The sequence below is a fragment of the Phyllobates terribilis genome, unplaced genomic scaffold (genome assembly GCF_046119375.1).
Source record: "Phyllobates terribilis strain yellow unplaced genomic scaffold, ASM4611937v1 Scaffold_14__1_contigs__length_39327217, whole genome shotgun sequence".
Taxonomy (NCBI): Eukaryota; Metazoa; Chordata; class Amphibia; order Anura; family Dendrobatidae; genus Phyllobates; species Phyllobates terribilis.
This window is the reverse complement of record NW_027362774.1, coordinates 14,403,964-14,426,098: the sequence shown is the minus strand read 5'-3', so window position 1 is coordinate 14,426,098 and position 22,135 is coordinate 14,403,964. Positions and strand designations below refer to the sequence as shown.

General features: G+C 48.3%; 1 pseudogene; it reads left to right on the top strand.

Annotated features, from left to right (window-relative positions):
- LOC141175769 (fatty acyl-CoA hydrolase precursor, medium chain-like) overlaps nucleotides 1-22,135 on the top strand; it is a 150,518-nt pseudogene that overhangs the window by 86,862 nt on the left and 41,521 nt on the right.

The window sequence follows — 22,135 nt, the reverse complement described above, 5'->3', positions numbered from 1 at the left end:
CTTCTCCAGGGACCTGGCTTTTGCTCACGCTATTTAGTCCTGTTCCCTTCACCCACAAATCCCAAAACAAGCAAAAATCATGGCCCAATATGACGGGATGTATGAGGTCCTTAACCACCCTGACCTCGTGGGACTGGGCAGCACAGTCTGTTCCCACTGTCACTGTGGTCACGGGGTAGTCCTTGCCGTCCCTATGGATGCAACGAACGCCCACAGTTTTGGAAGGGACCAACTGGTGGGGAAGGGTAGCTCTGATCTGAACAGCCCAAGCACCTTTACTCCATTTATGGACACGGCACACGCCTGTGGCTCCTCGCCAGGTCGACAGTCTACACTGCAGGCTAGATACGCATAATAGGAATCTCGTCTGCCTAGGCAGCAGTCCATGGATTCAGGAGACATATGACACCGGGCGGATACGTGTTCAGGGTTGTGACACCGCCAACAGACTATATCCTTAACAGTCCTTGCGGCACTTTCACTGGAAGTGGGACGCCCCCAGTGGTGGCTCTAAACCCCTTCCATGGTGAACCCACCCCCTTTTGGGTATCCCAGTACGGAGCAGTGATTATATCCGGTTTCCCAAGGGATTTCTCAACCACCTGGTACCTCTATCAGGCTAATGAAGTCATCTGCGCTCTGGGGATCACCCTGGGCAACCAAAGTCTGTACAGATTTGGGAAGGTAGTGCATGAATCTATCAATCACCACCCGCTCGACCATCTTGGCCGGAGTGGAGGACTCTGGTTGCAACCACTTCTGTACGAGATACAGCAGGTCAAATATCTGAGGGGGTTTGTTGCTGGCTTATGCCCAGTGGTGGACTCTTTGGGCTCTCACTGCCATATTCACTCCCAGGCATGCTAAGATCTGTCTTTAGCTTGGTATCCTGAAGTGCCAAGTCGTAATATGCCTTTTGGTGTTCACCCGATAAATATGGTGCCAGAACCTCTTCCCACTGTTCTGGTGGAAGTCTCTCCCATGATCAGCCACACTGTCAAAGACTGCCAGAAATGCTTCTACATCATCCCCGGGGGTCATCTTCTGCATGGCCAGTCTTACCGCCTTCCTGACCTGTGAGTCATCAGTCGGCCCTGGGGGTGGGCGGTCGCTCTGCCCTGGATGGCGTCTGCCAGAAGCTGTATCTGATGTTGCTGCTCCTGCTGGTGCTGCTGCTGCACCTTTTGCTGCAACTGATTCTGTTGTAGTAACAGTTTGGTCGTCTCTTGTTGAGTTTGCTGCTGCTGAAGGATCAGCTGCTGCTGTAGCTCCCGGTGTTGCTGTAATTGTTGCAGGTGCTGCTGATGTTGCTGCTGCTGGCTCTGGACTAAATGCTTAATAAGCTCCTCCATGTTGCCGGACATCTCTGGCTGGCAGACGGCCTTCACCCAGGACATCCACCATTCCCTGTGGCAGGTGTGAGAGTGTAAAATGTGATAACAGCTGGAGAGCTCTAGGACCCTGTGACTTTTGCATGGCTGGGCTCAGAGGAGGGGCAGGGCTAGAAACTGTGTGTATTTTGAGAGCGTCTGATGTGTGAGTCTAGACAGGAAGTCTGAGAGAAGGAGCTGCAAGAAGACGCTGTCTTTACTCTCTTCTGTGTGGAGTTTGTTGACCCCTATCCCTGTTTAAGGACAAGTGCTGAGCTGGTGAAGCTGTGTGGCTCTGTGGAGTTTTGTGAAAGTCCATGCTGAGTGGATTATAGACTTTGCGCTTGGGGAGTCACTGTCGGGTGATGAAGAGGCTGAGCAATCCATCTCTGTGACTGAACACGTGTATGGTGTACTGGATAACAGTGAGAGACTTCGGGAGGAAAGACGATTTCTGGTGCTATTTCCACTGAGAGGATATTGACAAGACTTTGTGAAGAGATCTTCCCAGACCTTAATCTTAGGCTACAGGACTTAAGTCCCCGGCGTGTGGGCTCGCCATCGGCCGACAAGACAAGGAATTTTTGCTGTTTTGTGAACTCTGTTTTTGTTTTGGCGCCAAAGTTTTCCGGGACTAGCTGCAGCCACCGCGATTCACAGGCCTGTGATAGACTGCATCCGAGGTTAATGGCACCATAACTTTAAGATATCCGGATATCCTAATAATAAGAGCAATTGATATAGCTTCATGCATTATTATTGTTTATAGTGGTAGGATTGTATGCAGTGTGCCATCTCAGGGGGTCCCCATATACCGCCCTCACTAGTCTGACACTGTTTTTAGGTAAAATTGTTCCAGATCTTTAGAATAATTTACATGAGCTGGAAACCTTGAGATTGGCACATTGATTTCAGCTCTTGCTGATTGTGTGTATCTAGTAGAGGTAGACTGATTCATCCAATACTGAATTTTAGTCTAATCTCTGTTTTAGTAAAGAAAGTGTTGTTTATTTCTGTCTCTGTCTCAGTTTGTGACTCACTGGATCTCTGTCGGACCACCGGTCATTACACAGGTACACGTGTTCCTGGATCTTTGCCCGCATTCTCCACCAACTGTGGTAACGCGACTTGTTCGGCTCTCTAGAAGCAGACACAGTACACACGGTTTGGGTTAACTTCCTGCTGGTTTATTCAGTGGACTAAACTCCAGCAGCGTTCCATAAAAATGAACAGACCCTGTTGGGGTTAATGGGAGAAACAAAAAGATAAGGTATGACAGAGTCCAATATTAAGCAAGGCTCTGTTCGCTGCAGGTAACACAGTGAAGTCTTGAGCAACACCAGTCCTCCGGTCTTGCTCTCTGGTTTCACCCAAACACAGCCTGGAGACTTCACTCTCCAGACCACACACTCCAGAGAAACAAAGCTGACTGACCATTTAACCCTGCTCAGCCAAACCCTGAGGGGAGGTAGGGGAATGACTTCCCTCCCATTTCTATGTCATTCCCATAAAACCACACCCTTTAAAAGAGTTAACCCCCAGCATATAACATGCTTGCAGAAAGTTTAATGGTTTTAGTTCACACAGTCTAGCAACTTGCGTGACATATACAGTACAGACCAAAAGTTTGGACACACCTTCTCATGTAAAGATTTTTCTGTATTTTCATGACTATGAAAATTGTACATTCACACTGAAGGCATCAAAACTATGAATTAACATATGTGGAATTATATACTTAACAAAAAAGTGTGAAACAACTGAAAATATGTCTTATATTCTAGGTTCTTCAAAGTAGCCACCTTTTGCTTTGATGACTGCTTTGCACACTCTTGGCATTCTCTTGATGAGCTTCAAGAGGTAGTCACCGGAAATGGTTTTCACTTCACAGGTGTGCCCTGTCAGGTTTAATAAGTGGAATTTCTTGCCTTATAAATGGGGTTGGGACCATCAGTTGTGTTGTGCAGATGTCTGGTGGATACACAGCTGATAGTCCTACTGAATAGACTGTTAGCTGCTTTTTTTTTGCCATAATACAAATTCTAAGTAAAGAAAAATGAGTGGCCATCATTACTTTAAGAAATGAAGGTCAGTCAGTCCGAAAAATTGGGCAAACTTTGAAAGTGTCCCCAAGTGCAGTTGCAAAAACCATCAAGCGCTACAAAGAAACTGGCTCACATGAGGACCGCCCCAGGAAAGGAAGACCAAGATTCACCTCTGCTTCTGAGGACAAGTTTATCCGAGTAACCAGCCTCAGAAATCGAGGGTTAACAGCAGCTCAGATTAGAGACCAGGTCAATGCCACACAGAGTTCTAGCAGCAGACACATCTCTTCAACAACTGTTAAGAGGAGACTTTGTGCAGCAGGCCTTCATGGTAAAATAGCTGCTAGGAAACCACTGCTAAGGACAGGCAACAAGCAGAAGAGACTTGTTTGGGCTAAAGAACACAAGGAATGGACATTAGACCAATGGAAATCTGTGCTTTTCTCTGATGAGTCCAAATTTGAGATCTTTGGTTCCAACCACCGTGTCTTTGTGCGACGCAGAAAAGGTGAACGGATGGACTCTACATGCCTGGTTCCCACTGTGACGCATGGAGGAGGAGGTGTGATGGTGTGAGGGTGCTTTGCTGGTGACACTGTTGGGGATTTATTCAAAATTGAAGGCATAGTGAACCAGCATGGCTACCACAGCATCTTGCAGCGGCATGCTATTCCATCCGGTTTGCGTTTAGTTGGACCATCATTTATTTTTCAACAGGACAATGACCCCAAACACACCTCCAGGCTGTGTAAGGGCTATTTGACCAAGAATGAGAGTGATGGGGTGCTACACCAGATGACCTGGCCTCCACAGTCACCAGACCTGAACCCAACCGAGATGGTTTGGGGTGAGCTGGACCGCAGAGTGAAGGCAAAAGGGCCAACAAGTGCTAAGCATCTCTGGGAACTCCTTCAAGATTAATGGAAGACCATTTCCGGTGACTACCTCTTAAAGCTTATCAAGAGAATGCCAAGAGTGTGCAGAGCAGTCATCAAAGCAAAAGGTGGCTACTTTGAAGAACCTAGAATATAAGACATATTTTCAGTTGTTTCACACTTTTTTGTTAAGTATATAATTCCACATGTGTTAATTCATAGTTTTGATGCCTTCAGTGTGAATGTACAATTTTCATAGTCATGAAAATACAGAAAAATCTTTAAATGAGAAGGTGTGTCCAAACTTTTGGTCTGTACTGTACCTCCCCTCATATATTATACCAGTGACTCTGTCACATTGCATACTGGGCTACTGGGTGCTACAGCATCAGCCCATAAGTACCAGAACAAAGAAAAATCTCAACAGATAACAAGCAACAAGTCCTTGACCATTCCTACTTGTAGAGACACGGAACCGCAGTCTGCACATATGTCGACTTGGGTCATGAGATAGTTCTTGGCGTGGTTACACCTTACCCCCACCCCTTTCCTAGAGACTGGCTCATGTGGAAGTGTGGCGCATGCCAGGGTCACCAAATTCGCTGAGTCCAGAAGTCCCGTCACTTGGACGCTGTTCACACTCACTGAGGCCTTTCACCAGGATTTGGAACAGCACTGCAGGCAGGGTAGACGAAGTAGAAGTAGCGCCGGCCATGGACAATTGGCTAATATATGCCCCGGGCACGACACCTCCAACAGACAATGGCACGAGGTTTACCCCTTGAAAACCCGGCTCTGACTCCTCCTGGATCTTTGGGCACCCCTCAGACATGGTCTTAGGCCCCTTCTTTTTGGTCTCCCAGAAAGGTGACCTCAGGCTCCCTTGACTGCTCAAGGTGTTCTCCATGGCCAAATATCTTTCCACAAGGTCCACAAGGTCATATGCATTCTGGGCATCGCTTTGGGCAACACAGCTTTGCACAGATTTATGGTATTGAGAGAATAAATCAGACCACCACTCTTTCCACCGTCTCTGCTGGAGAGCAGGTTTCAGGCTGCAGTCAATTTTGCACCAGATGTAACAGGTCGACCATCTGGGACCGAGGAGGCTGGTTTTAGAAGCACCAGAGGTGCACCTGTAAAGTGCTCAGGGCAGTAGTCATGGTTGAGGGGCAATTGTTCTCCCACACCCTGGCACCCCACCCATAAATAAACAATGTCCCAGTTCCCATGTGCTTTGGAAGTAGTGCATAACACCCACTTTTGGCTGGAGGCCTCCGCTGTCTCCATGATCCAGTCCAGGAACAGCCGCACATAAATCAGAGGACACTCGCTTGATAACCAACAGTTCAACTTTACTTTAGCAGTCCATGTTCAGTTGATGTTACAGCACAGTACGTTTCCATGTTCTTTGCATGTGCAGCCTGAGCTATCCCTTCAGTTACTGGCTCTTACGGCCCATGGGATACTCCACCCGGCTCCATGGCTCTCATGACTCTGGTCTGGCCTCCTTCGCAAGTCTCACACTTCCCAATGTCCGCAGAAAACAGTGTCCAATGTCCTCGTGCTGCCCGAACATTCTTTACTTGTTCCTTCCAGCCCTCTGGCCTTGAACGTTGCTAACTATTTATCTTCCAATCTAATCTCCAACTATTGCTATCTGACTAAAACCACGTGCATCTGTGATATAGAATATGTGGGGAAAGCCAAAAGAGAGCTCAGGAGAAGGGTAGGGGAGCATCAGCGAGATATTGTCTTGAAATTGTCTTGAAAAGAGATACCCCCATAGCAACACATGTGAACACTATGCATCCAGACCATCTGGACACTATGCGATTCATGGGGATTGAAAAAGTAACTGTCTCTCTGTCCGCCTGCTCTGATGTGTCCCCTTTGAATTCCTTTTATTTGTCCCGATCCCCCCCTTGTTTTGGGTGGTACCCGACTTCTTTTATGTACATTGTATTGCCTCTTGCCTGCTGACTCAACTTATTCTGTGGCTATTTCCTTTGCCATTAACCATACGGGTGCTGTGTGGTGTTAAGGTATACTTCACCGCATATAGCTTAGTCCCGGAGATCCGACCGAATGCTTCCCTGGTTGGCAGTCTCTGTATCTTGGCATTGATGATCATTAGTGAGATTGATATGCTGGTGCCATTCTCCCTATTCTTAAGCATGTGATCACATGATTACTGTTTACCCCACGTGGTTGTCATCACTCTTACTACCTGCATCTTACCCGGTTCATTTGCATTGCAGTGAGCGCGCACCGGATGTGATGCATGCATGTCACCGCTGGTTGATGCGTTCCATGGACCGGAAGTGAATGGGCCGCAACCGGAAGTGACGTGACGGCTGCTAATGAACGTGGCCGAATATAAAGAGGATAGTTGCTATCCATAAGTTGCACTGTATGCTTGGTATGACCGGTGACAGACTATGACACACCACCTCTTAGCTCCCCTGATGATCCACTAATGTGAGGAAACACGTCAGGAGTGGTGTCCTATATACAGCTGGTGGCTGAGGTTATGTAATGCCTCGGATCTGTGAGCTGATGAGAACAACATCTGAAGTGGCGAGACTGTTCCATTATTGAATCAAAGTGTGGACTCTCAAACTTAACCATTGCATGTCACATATGGTTCTCATTTTCTTTTTTGCTATTCATAGCTGTTCCACCTACATTTGCCATCTTTGTCAGTTGTCTATGTGGGCACATCATAAGTATTTTCCTATGCCACTGAATGACCTGGACAATAAAAACACCCCTATTTGTTTAGGGTAGTGCATGTTTTAATACCGGTGGCAAGTATCTGTTTGCACTTATGGTCCTTGTGACTTTTTATATTTGGTATATTTTATCTATTTATTAGTAAAGGTTATGTTTTAACTTTTTTCACCACTTTTTTGCTTGTTTCTATCTGTTATCAAGTGGCTCCGTATATATAAAAAATACCCTTTTGCTGTGGGCAAACTTCACCTTTCACCTTTTTAACTTCAGTCACTACCTTCTGACAGTATGCACTGAACTTCCTATATCTAATGTGCCCCCAACTAAATCTTCCCCCTTTCCAACTTAATCCCTAAGTTGTATGCTATTCTTTCTATACTCTAAATTTAACCCTAGACTTTCCCTATACAATATAAATGAATAATATTATACATTAATCACAATATATTACATTAACTGTGTACATTAGTGCTTATGAAACTCTATGCAGATTCACACGTTAATACAGTCACAAAAATACAATAAAACCATACACTTGGTACAAACACTGTTTAGAGAGGGAGAGACATATGACAGCCCTTGTCACACCCTTACACAGGGTGCGTTCCTCCAGGGTGCTGCCCAAACTTGCCATAATCTTCGCCTTTGCTGAACTCCTTGGCATCCTGCAGAGCAAGGTCGTAGTATACTTTCTACGGTTCCCCAGTAAGTTATGGAGCAAGAACCTCTCCCATTGCTCTAGAGGCAGTTTCTCCCTGTCTGACACTTTTTTAAGACAGTCAGAAAAACCTTGACGTCATCCTCCAGAGTCATTTTCTGCAAGGTCTCTAATACAGTCCACCTCACTTTGGCTGGTGGAAGGTGCTGTCTCACTGGCCCAGAAGTTTCTACCAAGAGAGATATCTGATGCTGCTGCTGTTGCAACTGCTGCTGAAACTATAGTTGCTGCTGTTGATGCTGCTGATTAGTGATGGGCGAGCACTAAAATGCTCGGGTGCTCGATGCTCGGGTCGAGCACATTGGAATACTAGGGTGATCGACCCGAGCAACGAGCCCAATGTAAGTCTATGGGAAACTCAAGCATTTTTCAGGCTGCTCCCCCCCAGCGGTCTGCAGAGGGCCTAAAAATTACCCAAATCAATGGGAACAGTGCTCAAATGACATGGGAACAGCTTGGGGAAGACCCCTGGAAGCATTTCTGACTCCCAGGTCACTGCTGTCAACAATGTTGTCAGGGGTATTACGCCACTTTTACGGACTCACAATAAAAAGTGCAAAAACGAAAACCAAAATGGATTTTCCTGGGAAATATGTTAAAGAACATCCTTCCCAGGGTAATGACTTGTATATAAGGCAAAATAAATAACCAAAACCAAACATACTCCTCCACACCTTGGGCTATGTTCACACGTAGCGTTTTTGATGCATTTTTTGCACTTTTGCATTGCTTTCAACCGTGACAAATGCATTCACCGGGAGATGTCATTTTAACATTTTACAACCTTATCTGGCCATGTGCTGTGTGATACATCATCAAACACATCCTGTTTAATTTATGAAGGAGGGACTCTGAAAGTCACAAAGCCTATTTTTATAGGGCCATCAGGCGGCCTTTACTATTCTTAAAGGGCCAGCAGTTGGCCCTCACTATTCTTAGAGAGCCATCAGCCAGCTATGCTTTGTTGTTCCCATTACTAAAAAGTGGGTCTCCTATACTGTTATTGCCTATGCAGTGAGTGGCAGGGCTGCCCAAAATTTGGACACACCCCAATCCCCCTTTGAAGAGACTTAGAGGAAAGCATCCTGAAAACAATGTTCCTATTATTAGGAAGTGGGTTTCCCATTGTATTTGCCTATGCAGTGAATGCAAGGGTTGCCAAAAATTTGGAGGCACTTCAATGCCCCTTAGAAGAGACGTAGAGCGCCTCATGAAAAAATGTTCCCATTAGAAAGGAGCAGGTCTCCTATACTTGCCCATGCACTAAGTGTATAGGCTGACTAACATTTACCCATGGGGTGTATACATGAACATACTGTATAAAAAAAATTTTTACAGGCATCATAAACACCGTTTAAAAAAATTATGTGGGTGTTGCATAACGGAGGATGAAGATGAGGAGAAGGAGGCGGACAAGAGCAAATAGCTAAAATCAGGAAGCGTATACCCATGTGTGGGTGTGAAAAGGTGGATGGGAATACACCTCCCAAAAAAAGACACTGGATTTGAGTTTGTTACGCTGCTATCATTCGGTGGTGTTGAGAAGTCTGGCCCAATCCAGCCCTTGTTCATTTTTACAAGAGTCAGCCTGTCAGCATTTTCAGTAGACAGGCGGATGCGCTTATCAGTTATAATTTCACCAGCGGCACTAAAAACCCGCTCTGATAAAACACTGGCGGCAGGGCAGGCCAGGACCTCCAAGGCATAGAGAGCCAGTTCATTCCACATATCCAGCTTGGATACCCAATAATTATAAGGCACAGAGGAATTATGGAGGACGTTGGTACGGTCGACATGGTACTCCCTCAGCATCTTCCCAAACTTTGCACTCCTTGTGAGAGTACCCCGTGCCTCAGGGCCTGTGAAATGGGAGGGACTGAAAAACTCTCCCAGAACTTTGACAGTGTTCCCCTGCCTCTGCTGGATTGGAGTTGTGTCTCTCTACGCCTGTAGTCCTTGGTTGTCCAACGAACTGTGACCTCTGCCGCCAGCATTTTCAGATGGGAATTTTTTTAATAGTTCCGCAACAAGGGCCTTCTGGTACTGCCCCATTTTTGTAGACCTGTCTGCCTCAGGAATAAGAGATATAAAGTTCTCCTTGTAGCATGGGTCTAGAAGTATCACCAACTAGTTATGACTGTCACCCAAAATTTTGAGAACGCGAGGGTCATGGGAATGGCAGCGGAACATAAACTCAGCCATGCCAGACTTCTAACAGGCAAGATTTCAGTGTCCTCACCAAGAGGACGACTGACCATGCTCTCCTCCTCCTCCTCTCTGTACTCATGCCATCCACGCTGAACAGACTGTATGATAGTTGTGCAGGTAGTACTGTATATAGCGCACAAAACTAGCTCCTGACTTTCCTCTTCCTCATTGTCACCCAATCCACGTTGGGATGAGATGAGGCTGGGCTGTGTGTAAGCACCCTGTATTGTTCCTTGCTCCATCTCATCGTGCTCCGCCTGCAATGCATCCTCTTTGATTGTGAGCAGAGAGCGTTTCAGAAGACAGTGAAAGCGGGATGGTGATGCTAATTATGGTGTCATCGCCACTCACCATCTTGGTGGAGTCCTCAAAGTTTTGGAGGATAGTACATATGTCTGACATCCATGTCCACTCCTGAGGTCTTATGTGTGAAGTCTGAACTGAATACCGATGGTCTTGTTGATGCTGGTACTCAACAACTGCCCTCTTCTGCTCACAAATCCTTCCTAACATCTGCAGTGTAGAGTTCCAATGCGTGGGGACATCACACACCAGTCTGTGAGACGGAAGCTGCAAACGCTGCTGAAACACGGCAAGGGTGGCAGAAGCTGTAGGTGACTTTCTAAAATGGGCACACAGGCGGCGTACTTTAACAAGCAGCTCCGGGTAGGATTCGAGAAACCGTTGAACCACGAGGTTAAGTACATGGGCCAGGCATGGTACGTGTGTGAGCTTGCCTCGCCTCAGAGCCGCTATCAGGTTCCGGCCATTGTCACACACTACCCTGCCTGGCTGTAGGTTCAGCGATGTGAGCCACAGATCTGCCTGCTCTTTCAGAGCTGTCCACAACTCTTCAGCATTGTGCGGTTTGTCACCTAAGCATATTAGCTTCAGCACAGCCTGTTGCCGCTTGGCCGAGGCAGTGCTTCCAGCTTGTGACTGATGTGGTCATTTCGGAGATGGAGGGGGTCAACCCTGATTAACCTAGGACCCGCAATCCTTAGTGTCGGGAGGACATGTTCGTCCAAAGGTCCAACTTTGTCCCGGCTTCCACTATGTTAACCCAGTGTGCCATCAGCGAGATGTACCGTCCCTGCCTACAAGCACTTGTCCACATGTCCGTGGTTAGGTGGACTTTCCCGATAACTGCATTGTTGATGGCATGGCTAATGTTTTGGGACACGTGCTTGTATAATGCGGGGACGGCACACCGGAGAAACCGAGTACCGAGGGACGGTCGCCGCCATCAGGTTGCGGAATGCTTCCTTCTCCACAAGCCTAAAAGGCAACGTTTCGAGCGCAAGCAGTCGAGCGAACTTATGTGATCCGTGTGACGGACAAACCACAGTTTTAAATAGCTGGTCTGTAGGTAACTATTTTTAACAGCAAACTGGTTTCAATAGCTTCACTGACACACTGAAAAAAATTTTTTATGGAGGCCAGAAATGTGGGAATTTAGTAGTGTGGCCTGTTGGGCGTTGGCTGCATATTTGCGCTTGCGTTCCAAGGACTGGGGTATGGACAACTGAACGCTGTGCTGGGACAAGGACGTGGACGTTCTTCCTGATGCTGCTACTTGAGAGTGTGCAATGACAGGTGCAGGGCAGGAGGCATCTTCGCATGCACCATGGACAGGAGATTGCTTCTTCCGCCATTGTGCATGCAAGCCAATGGTGCCACCCACATACACTGTTCCTGGACCCTGGGGTTCGGCCCACAAAGGCGGGTGCTTTGCTGCCATGTGTCTGATCATGCTGATGGTGGTCAGGCTGGTAGTTTTGCCACCCCTGCTGATGCTGACCTGGCAGCTGGTGCAAATGGCCTTTTTTGGGGGTTATCGGCAGAGTCTTTAAAAAACAACCAGACTCTGGAAGACCTAATAGTGGCACTGGCAACTTCCTTCATGTTGGTATTACAGGGAACAGTTGCCTGCCTTCTGTCTGCGGCCACCACACTTCTTCTTCCTGCCTGTTGGGGTTCTCTGCCTCCCCCTGTGTGCTGCTGTCTTCGCTCTGCATGTCCTCCTGCCAGGTTGGGTCAGTTACTATATCATCCACCACCTCATTTTCCACTTCCGCACCCTGGTCCTCCTCCTGACTTTCTGGCAATTGTGTCTCATCATCGTCCACCTCTTGTGACACTTTCCCACCGTCGCCTTCGTGTGACTGTAGCTGCTCAAATATTTGGGCATCGCTACATGCGATCTCCTCTTGCCCCACTTCAAGTGGACTGGGCGAGAGGCCCAAAATCTATAAATGGAAAAGTGAACAGCTCTTTGGAGTGTCCAAGTGTGGGATCAGTTGTCTCTGGGTACTCGGCATGGTGGGAGGAAGGAAGTTCAGGGTGAGGAATATGCGGTACAGACTCACGGCTACTGAAACTTGATCGTGTGGAAGACGGGGTGGTGGTGGTGATGGCTAAGTGACTGGAAGCATTATCTGCTATCCAACCAATAACCTTTTCACATTGCTCTTTGTTCAATAGTGGTGTTCTGTGGTCCCCTATTAATTGGGACAGGAAGGTCGAGCGAGAAGATGTGGGTGTTTGTTGTGGCACAATTACAACTTGCCTACGGCCTCGGCCTCTGCATGCACCATCACCATCCCCATCCCTTACCTCGTACTTTGCCCATTTTAAAGGGAGGACAATATCTTCCAAGCTCACTACAAATGGCTGAATTTGGAGCGAACTTATATGTGATCCGTGTGACGGACAAACCACAGTTTTAAATAGCTGGCCTGTAGGTAACTATTTTTAACAGCAAACTGGTGTCAATAGCTTCACTGACACACTGAAACAAAATTTCAATGGAGGCCAGAAATGGCAGTATTTTCAGCGCAATTATATGTGATCCGTGTGACAGACAAACCACAGTATTAAATAGCTGGATTTTTAGCTCTGTAATATGGAAAGGACCTGGCTGTATTCTGCCGTGCCAACAAGCAAATGGCGTAGAAAAATAGTGTTCTCTGGATTGCTTTTTAAGCAAATAATCAGGATTAAAATCCCAAAAAAATTATTCCTGAGACCTGGGCCTATGTCTAGAAATGTCTAACAGCAGCAGCAGACAGAACTGGAATGGAGCCTCTTGTGGTATTTGCACTGCAGGCTGCTATATACATTTGTGGCGCCCTGCTCTGCAAAGATGCCATAGAACCCAGCAGGGTGCATGGATGGACTTCTCCACAAGAGGCCCTCACACATTCACACATCTCCACCTTACCACCTCACACCACCAGAGGGAGCCCGTAAGGGATATATATAGGGAGGGTGGAGCCAGGCAGCTCAGTTAGTTTTAGTCTGTGAGTCTGAGAGCATGCTGACGCTGAGAGCAGCGAAGACGCAGCTCGTCTGCTGCTGCCGTGTGAGGGCCCTGAGTGTGGCCGACAGCATAGAGGAAAGGAAAGAGGAGTTGAGGGGGCAGAGGAGCGTACCAGGCTCACCCCGAGATATACACCGGACACCGGGTCTGCGCCTGCCGGGCCGCTTTATACCCAGTAGGGACCACAGGACACCTGGAGGACTACAAGTCCCAGGTCGACCAACGCTGACTACCGTACCAGGGCTAGGAGTCATGGAGGCCCCAGCGTCCAGGGAGAGTGATCTCCAAGAGAAGGCCCTACCACCAGGTCAGCAGGTGCAAGAGAGAGAGACAGTAATTAAGCCAGGCCTAGCTCCAGGCAGGTCAGAAGCTTAGCAAGTGGAAGCAATGGATCAGGAGGCCCTATACCCGCTCACTGGGGAGAGTCCAGAAGTGCACCCTGCCCACCGAGTACTCTGGACCATACCTGCAACTACATCAGTAAAGCGAACCCCCGTGTGAGAGACCGTCATTTCTCCCTGACCCATCCTGGCCGCCTCTCCCCTGCACCACCATCCATTACACCTCACACTGCCCTGAGGCCCACTCTACCTGTGGTGAGCCGTTCCATCATAAGCTGCCCACGAACACAAATCCCCTATAAATAATCCCCTTTTTGGTGACCGCCCTGGGCCACGGACCGGGCCAGCCACCGTGATATCCCCCATCGGCATCCAGAGGCCCGACTGCCGAGTCCCCCACGGCCCTGGGGGCGAGTCACACTGCCTGCCTGATATCTCTGCAGATGGATTAGTCCTCAGAATGACTGTTTGTTGAGATGGATATGTGTAATATACTTCTGTTCTACCTACACTACCTAATACACGATCAAATCTCTCCCTAGCTCAGCACCTCTCCCTACACTGTCTGATTCCAGAGTGACTGTGACGAGCATGGCGGATCCAGGTCTGATATAGACCTGATGACGCTCTGCAGCCAGCCAATCACTGTAATGCCACAACCAACATGGCTGTGGCATTACAATGAGTGGCAGGCAATCCCTGCATGTTCATTGGCTCTGTAAAGAGCGCAAAACATGCAGGGAGCATCAACAGGTGGATATGGCAGAAGAAAGGTGTGTAGATATCCGCGCTCCTCCGTATGTAAAGATGATCCGGTGATCAAAGGGTTAATGGAAATATTTTTTTTTACTAATAAACTACATTAATACGCGTTTCACGGACGTCCTGTCTGCTTCCTCAGTGAGTAGCTCTGCAGTAACATGGAGGGAGGGGACCCGAGCTCCCGCCGAGCAACCCCAGAAATACTCGGCGAGCATCAAGCATCTTGAACAGTGAGATGCTCGGGCGAGCACCGAGCAGTAGCGAGCATGCTCGCTGATCACTACTGCTGATGCTACTGTTGCAACTGCTGCTGAAACTGTAGCTGCTGCTGTTGATGCTGCTGTTGAAACTGCTGGATCAGGAGTTTGTTGGTTTCTTGTTGGTCCTGCTCCTGCTGCATATTAGCCTGAACCAATTGCTTAACAAGCTCCACCATGCTTTCAAAGCTGTAACAGTTTTTATCCAGAACATTCAATCTTTACACTCTAATTACCTGGATGATTTCCTCGATACACATAACATTGTGGGTTTTAGTTAAATTAGTGACAAAATGTACAATTGTTGGAGAAAGGTTGAACTTGAGGGACCAAGGTCTTTATTCAAACTATGTAACTTGGAACTGTGCTCAGCATTCTAACACCAGCTGTAGGGATTCACGCTCTCAGGTAGGCATTTGGTAGCGTTCACACAGGCACTGGATTCTTGTGTCAAAGCAATATGACGATTATTTCTACAGGTTGCACAGCACCAAAAACAAAACCATAAAAACAAATTCCCTAGCCTTGTCCACTGGCTACTCACACACTGCTGAGCTAGTCCTAGTTCGGTCAAAGTAAAAGGCTTGAAGTTTGGTGGACACGGCCGGTGCAGTCTATTCTCAGAGAGAGATTTCAGCTTGACTCTATCTGTTGCTCCAATACAAATCCACTCTGCTCAGCTTCCCACAGCTGACACTGACTAAGGTGAACACTTAGCCTGGTAATATGCGGAGCCAACCAGGTGCATCTAATCAGGACCTGTAGAGCAAGGATTTAACGCTAGCCTACCTGGCTTAACTAATATATGATTATTTCAGTGACGCAAGTGAGGATTTGTTTGTTTATTTTTATTTCTATTATCGATTCTGTATTTTTCAGGTGCTTACAGACAGAAGACATCATGATTGACCTGTTCAAATATTACCAATCCACTTTACAGCTGCCCCGTTCCTCAGAAGATTGCCTGTACCTGAATGTGTTTACTCCGGCCGACAGAGACAAGAAATCTAAGTTACCTGTAAGTATCTGCAGTGTTTAGGTCTACTAATGCCCGAGGGTCCTCACAGCTGCGTGCGCCCTGTTGGGAGTGTCATTATTTTGTAAAATTGCTTTTAATTACATGTTCTTTCTGTCTTTGTTGCTATTAAATATTAGAGTTTCGTTCTGTGCTTTTACTTTAGTTTCCTACTTTTATTTCTTAGTTACATATCTCTGACACCTGTAACATTAAGTGTGTGAGCGATATCTCCTGCACCTTATCTAATATATGTAATCATCTTATGCCGTCTGTCTGTCTGTCCTTCTGTCCAGGAAATCCCGGGTCGCTGATTGGTCCGGCCGCGGCCAATCAGCGACGCGGGATTTCAGAAAAAGATGGCGGCCATTAGCGGCTCATCTGCCGCACGGAGGTCAGCGGCGATGCAGCTGGGAGATGACCGGCGCCAGCCGGTCATCTCCTGGCTGCTCGCAGCAGAACTACCTGGACTGGTGGCGCCGCTGACCTGCATGCGGCTACCGTCGGGAGATCAGCGGCTAGGGCCGCTGATCTCCCGACGGCAAGTGTGAAGGGAGGACCGGGGAGTGGCACCGTCGGTCGGAATACTTCTGCTGCAAGCAGCCGCTCATCTCTCAGCTGCTCGCAGCGGAAGTAGCCGCACAGGCAGCACCGCTCCCTGGTCATCACTAATACGACTCGCTGATTGGTCGCGGCCGCCGGCCACGACCAATCAGCGATATTGGCGCCAAATTTAAACACGCTCTCCGGTCCTCACTAATACAGTTCACTGATTGGTCGCGGTCGGCGGCCGCGATCAATCGGCAATATTGGCTCAAATTTTAAACACCGCTTTGCTGATTACGCCCAGTCGGCCGCATACATATTCTAGAATACCTGATGCGTTAGAATCGGGCCACCATCTAGTAACACTATATGCAGTTTTCTTTGAAGGTTACCAGTGGAGCCCTGGAAGAATAATGACTTTTTTCCCATAAATGTTATTTTGTTCCCCTTTCCCCTAGGTCATGGTTTTTATACATGGTGGTGGGCTGCTGTTGGGGTACGCTGACATGTTTGATGGCTCCGCACTTAGTGCCTATGAGAATGTAGTGGTTGTTCCCATACAGTACAGGCTGGGGATCCTGGGGTTCTTCAGGTAAAGATATTCACAGTCCTCCACAATTTATATCCTCCACTGCAGCAAAACAAACATACTTCACATCTCTCATATCCTCCCTGTCCCACAACCCCAAACAACTATTCAACACCTTCAATTCTCTCCTCCGTCCCCCAGTGCCTCCTCCCTCTCCTCTTATTTCAGCCGAAGACTTTGCCTCATTCTTCAAGCAGAAGATTGACACCATCAGACAAAGCTTTTGCCTAAAGCCCCCACAGCCCCTCCCCACACCTACTCAACCCTCCTCCTCCAAAACTACATTCTCCACCATTTCTGAAGATCAACTTTCCTCCTTACTCTCCAAATCACACCTCACCACCTGTAAACTTGACCCAATCCCGTCCCACCTCATCCCAAACCTTACCACTATCTTCATCCCAGCCCTAGACCACCTCTTCAACCTGTCACTAACAACCGGTGTCTTCCCCTCATGTTTCAAACATGCCTCAATCACACCCATCCTCAAAAAGCCCTCCCTTGACCCATCCTCTCTGACCAGCTACAGCCCCATATCACTTCTCCCCTATGCCTCAAAACTACTGGAACAACATGTCCATTCTGAACTGTCCTCCCATCTCTCCTCCTGCTCCCTCTTTGACCGCCTACAATCTGGTTTCCGACCGCACCATTCTACTGAAACTGCACTGACTAAAGTCACAAACGACCTACTAACCGCCAAATCTAAGCGACACTACTCTGTCCTCCTCCTCCTAGACCTGTCATCTGCCTTTGACACAGTGGACCATTCCCTCTTACTACAGACTCTCTCATCTCTCGGCATCACAGACTTGGCCCTATCCTGGATCTCCTCATACCTAACAGACAGGACATTCAGTGTCCCCCACTCACACACCACCTCTTCATCTCGCCCCCTATCTGTCGGTGTCCCCCAAGGTTCAGTTCTAGGACCCCTGCTCTTCTCCATCTACAACTTAGGCCTGGGACAGCTCATAGAGTCTCATGGCTTTCATTATCACCTCTATGCTGATGACACACAGATCTACCTCTCTGGACCCGATATCACCTCCGTATTAACCAAAATCCCACAATGTCTGTCTGCTATTTCATCCTTCTTCTCTGCTAGATTTCTAAAACTTAACATGGACAAAACAGAATTCATCATCTTTCCGCCATCTCATTCAACCCTCCCAACTGACCTATCCATCATAGTCAATGGCTGCCCACTCTCCCCAGTCCCTCAAGCTCGCTGCCTCGGGGTAACCCTGGACTCGGAACTCTCCTTCAAACCACATATCCAAGCCCTTTCCACTTCCTGCCGACTCCAACTTAAAAATATCTCCCGGATCCGCACATTCCTAAACCATGAATCTGCAAAAACACTAGTGCACGCCCTCATCATCTCCCGCCTTGACTACTGCAACCTCCTGCTCTGTGGCCTCCCCTCTAACACTCTCGCACCCCTCCAATCTATCATAAACTCTGTTGCTCGACTAATCAACCTGTCCCCCCGCTATTCCCCGGCCTCTCCTCTCTGTCAATCTCTTCACTGGCTCCCCATTGCTCAGAGACTCCAGTTCAAAACCCTAACCATGACATACAAAGTCATTCACAACCTGTCTACTCCATATATCTCCGACCTAGTCTCCCGTTACATACCTGCACGCAACCTCCGATCCTCACAAGATCTCCTGCTCTACTCCCCTCTTATCTCCTCCTCCCACAACCGTATACAAGATTTCTCCCGTGCTTCCGCCCTACTCTGGAACTCTCTACCCCAACGTATCAGACTCTCGCCTACCGTGGAAACCTTCAAAAGGAACCTGAAGACCCACCTCTTCCGACAAGCCTACAACCTGCAGTAACCACCGCTCCACCATACCGCTGCACGACCAGCTCTACCCCCACCTACTGTATCCTCACCCATCCCTCGTAGATTGTGAGCCCTCGCGAGCAGGGTCCTCGCTCCGCCTGTACCAGTCGCTGTCACATTGTGTTCAAGATTATTGAAATTGTTCTTGTATTATACCCCCTTTTTCACATGTAAAGCGCCATGGAATAAATGGCGCTATAATAATAAATAATAATAATAATATTCATCATTTACCATCAGTACAGGATCAGTAATGTAATGTATGTGCACAGTGACTGCACCAGCAGAATAGTGAGTGCAGCTCTGGGGTATAATACAGGATGTAACTCAGGATCAGTAATGTAATGTATGTACACAGTGACTGCACCAGCAGAACAGTGAGTGCAGCTCTGGAGTATAATACAGGAGGTAACTCAGGATCAGTAATGTAATGTATGTACACAGTGACTGCACCAGCAGAATAGTGAGTGCAGCTCTGGAGTATAATACAGGAGGTAACTCAGGATCAGTAATGTAATGTATGTACACAGTAACTGCACCAGCAGAATAGTGAGTGCAGCTCTGGAGTATAATACAGGAGGTAACTCAGGATCAGTAATGTAATGTATGTACACAGTGACTGCACCAGCAGAATAGTGAGTGCAGCTCTGGAGTATAATACAGGATGTAACTCAGGATCAGTAATGTAATGTATGTACACAGTGACTGCACCAGCAGAATAGTGAGTGCAGCTCTGGAGTATAATACAGGATGTAACTCAGGATCAGTAATGTATGTACACAGTGACTGCACCAGCAGAATAGTGAGTGCAGCTCTGGGGTATAATACAGGATGTAACTCAGGATCAGTAATGTAATGTATGTACATGACGCACCCTCTGGGCCGTGGGGTACCCGGTGCCGGGCAGGTAGATGCTGGAGGAATGTCACACTGGCGGTGACCCGGTCCGTGACCCAGGGCGGTCAATAAAAGGGGTATTGTATAGGGGATTATAGAGTTTTTATAGAGTTCGTGACGCCACCTGTGGAATGCGGCTAAAGGGAGCCGCCGCTGCGGAGCAGTCTTCTGAAGCTGATGTTACTGCAGCAGGGATGGTGTGGCTCTCCACAGGAAGAGCTAGCTCCAGGGCAGTGTAGATGTTGTTGTAGGTTGTGTTGGGTGTTAGTGCAGGAAGTGATGGCGCAGAAAGAAACACAGAGACAAGGTGGTGCAGTCCTCTGGGTCTTTACTCACAGTCATTGCAGTCCAAGTTACAGACGTCAAAGTAACTTCCCGTGCCGTGCTGCGTTTACTCTGTGAGGGGCTCAGTCCACCCCCAGGTAACTCCGGAGTACATAGCAGGACCCCCTTCTGTGTCCTCTCTCTGGCTGTCTCCCTGAACCTCATACCAAGTGTCCCAGTCCAGTATCTGCGGGCCTTTGCGGGCGACGTCTGTTCCGTCCCCTGGGTCCTCTATAGCTACCTTCCTGGAGAGACTGATCTGGACTGTTGGCTACAGGACATGAAATACTGCAGCCTCCGGTTTCTAGTTAAGACGTACAGTCTTCTGCTAGCTGAGGGACCCGGCTCCCTGTATGCAGCCTGACCCCTCCACCTCCCGGTAGATGCGGGCGTACGGGTGGCCTTCTGCACGGCCCGTACCCCTTGGGTCCTTTCTTGAATCCTGGAGCCTTTCTCCTGCTCTCTCTCCTCTCTTCTCTCCTTCTCCTTAGCCTTGGGCCTCACTGTCTAGGCCCGCCTCTGGAGCAGAGCTCCTACAGAGCCTTTGCTCCTTTTACTTTCCTCCTCTGACTAGTCTGTCTTTCTAAGATGGCTTCTCTACTTATATCTTCCTTCTATGTGCTCCCCTTAACTACTTCCTCCACCCACACCCGCTACATGGTTCCCCCTCTCTAGGTTCCCCCCAGCCAGGGACCAGGGACTGTGCTCTCCCATAGGAGCAATCTCGCCGCCCTGCCCTCTGAAGTGTGGTGTAATGAATGCGGGTGTTAGAGTCCTGAGCTGTACTCCTTCCTTACCTGAAAGTGAGATTTCACATCTCTGAGTGAGAAGCAGTACCTCTGTGGCAACCGAACCCTCAGGGGCGCCACCCACCCCCCTGGTAAAACACAGCACATTCATGGGCTGGAACGGAGTAAAAGACAAAATATTTTAAAGACTTGCAAAATTTTTGAATGCATTCACATAGAAGATTATCAACATAACATTTCTTCCCTTTATGGGTGCCTCTTTTTCTTTAACATTACTGGTTATGTTTCTTATCACAACATTGTAAAACTTTCTTCACATATATAAAACATTATAAAACTCTTTTCACTTGTATAAACACATCTTTCGCATATAAAACATTTTTCTCATAAACATTCTTCATATTAAACATTTGTTAACAGGTTACAGCATGATCTGCAACCAGGTGTCCTTTTTCCTTATCAAGGTGCAGACTAGCAAACTTGAGTATGAGGGACCCGTCCGAAAACCCTCAACGTAGGCCCTGGGCGTGGCTGCAGGGCATAGGTGATCCAGGTGTTGGACCACGTCTTCGGCCACGCCAAACGGGTTTTTGTTCTGAGGTCATTTTTGTATATATAAAACCAATAGGGGGCACTCTAAGAAGTGCAATTATATACAAAGGAAAGTTCTTTGGTTATTCACCATCCATAACCTGATAGTCTCTTCAAACAGATAACTATAAAACTTTGTATGTACACAATTTAACTTTATAAACTTGCAGTGTTCCTGCTTTACCCTCACGGGTAACTATATACATTTCCTGTAGACACATGTTCAATAATGGGGTTCCCGCCGGGGGAACTCCTGATTTTTACCGACTGACCCAGCCGGGTGTTCAGCCTGGTACTGCAGGGGCACATCCTTTCTCTCCTTTGCCACCTTGTAGACTTGTAGGGCATACCACCCGCGCTCTCCCTTATGATGGGTGAAGGTGACACGGTCACCGGGATAGAGGTCTCGGCCAGGATGCCCCTGTTGGAGGTGGGGCTCTACGTCCCGCCGGTTGACGAAGACGTCTCGATCTGTCTGCGGCTCCCGGATGAAGCCCCACCCGGCGTCCAAGTCAAACTTCACTATTATCCCCCCCAGACGGGGACTGGGTGTAGTGGACGTTGCATGGTGGGCCCGTGTCTTGGCCGCTATGTTTCTGGCCTCCATGCGCTCCCATCGCACCTGCCGGTCATACCGCTCCTTCTCCATCTGCAGGAACTCCCTCCTGCAGTGCTCTTCTCGCTGGAGGGCCTGGGCCTGAGTCTCCTGCGGGAACCCGATGAGGTCCCCCTCCCGGTTGTCCCACCGGAATTCCTCTCCTTCTGCGCAAGCAATCGGGGGCGCAGGTGTGGGAACAGGGGGGGGGGTCTCTGCTGGCCTTTATTCCTGGCGGACCAGTCGAAGGAGGGGGTCCCGTATCCCCACTCGGATGCGAGGGTAGGCGGCTCTGGTAAAGGGCCCAGGAGCAGGTTAGCTGAGCAGGTGCCCGGGTGGT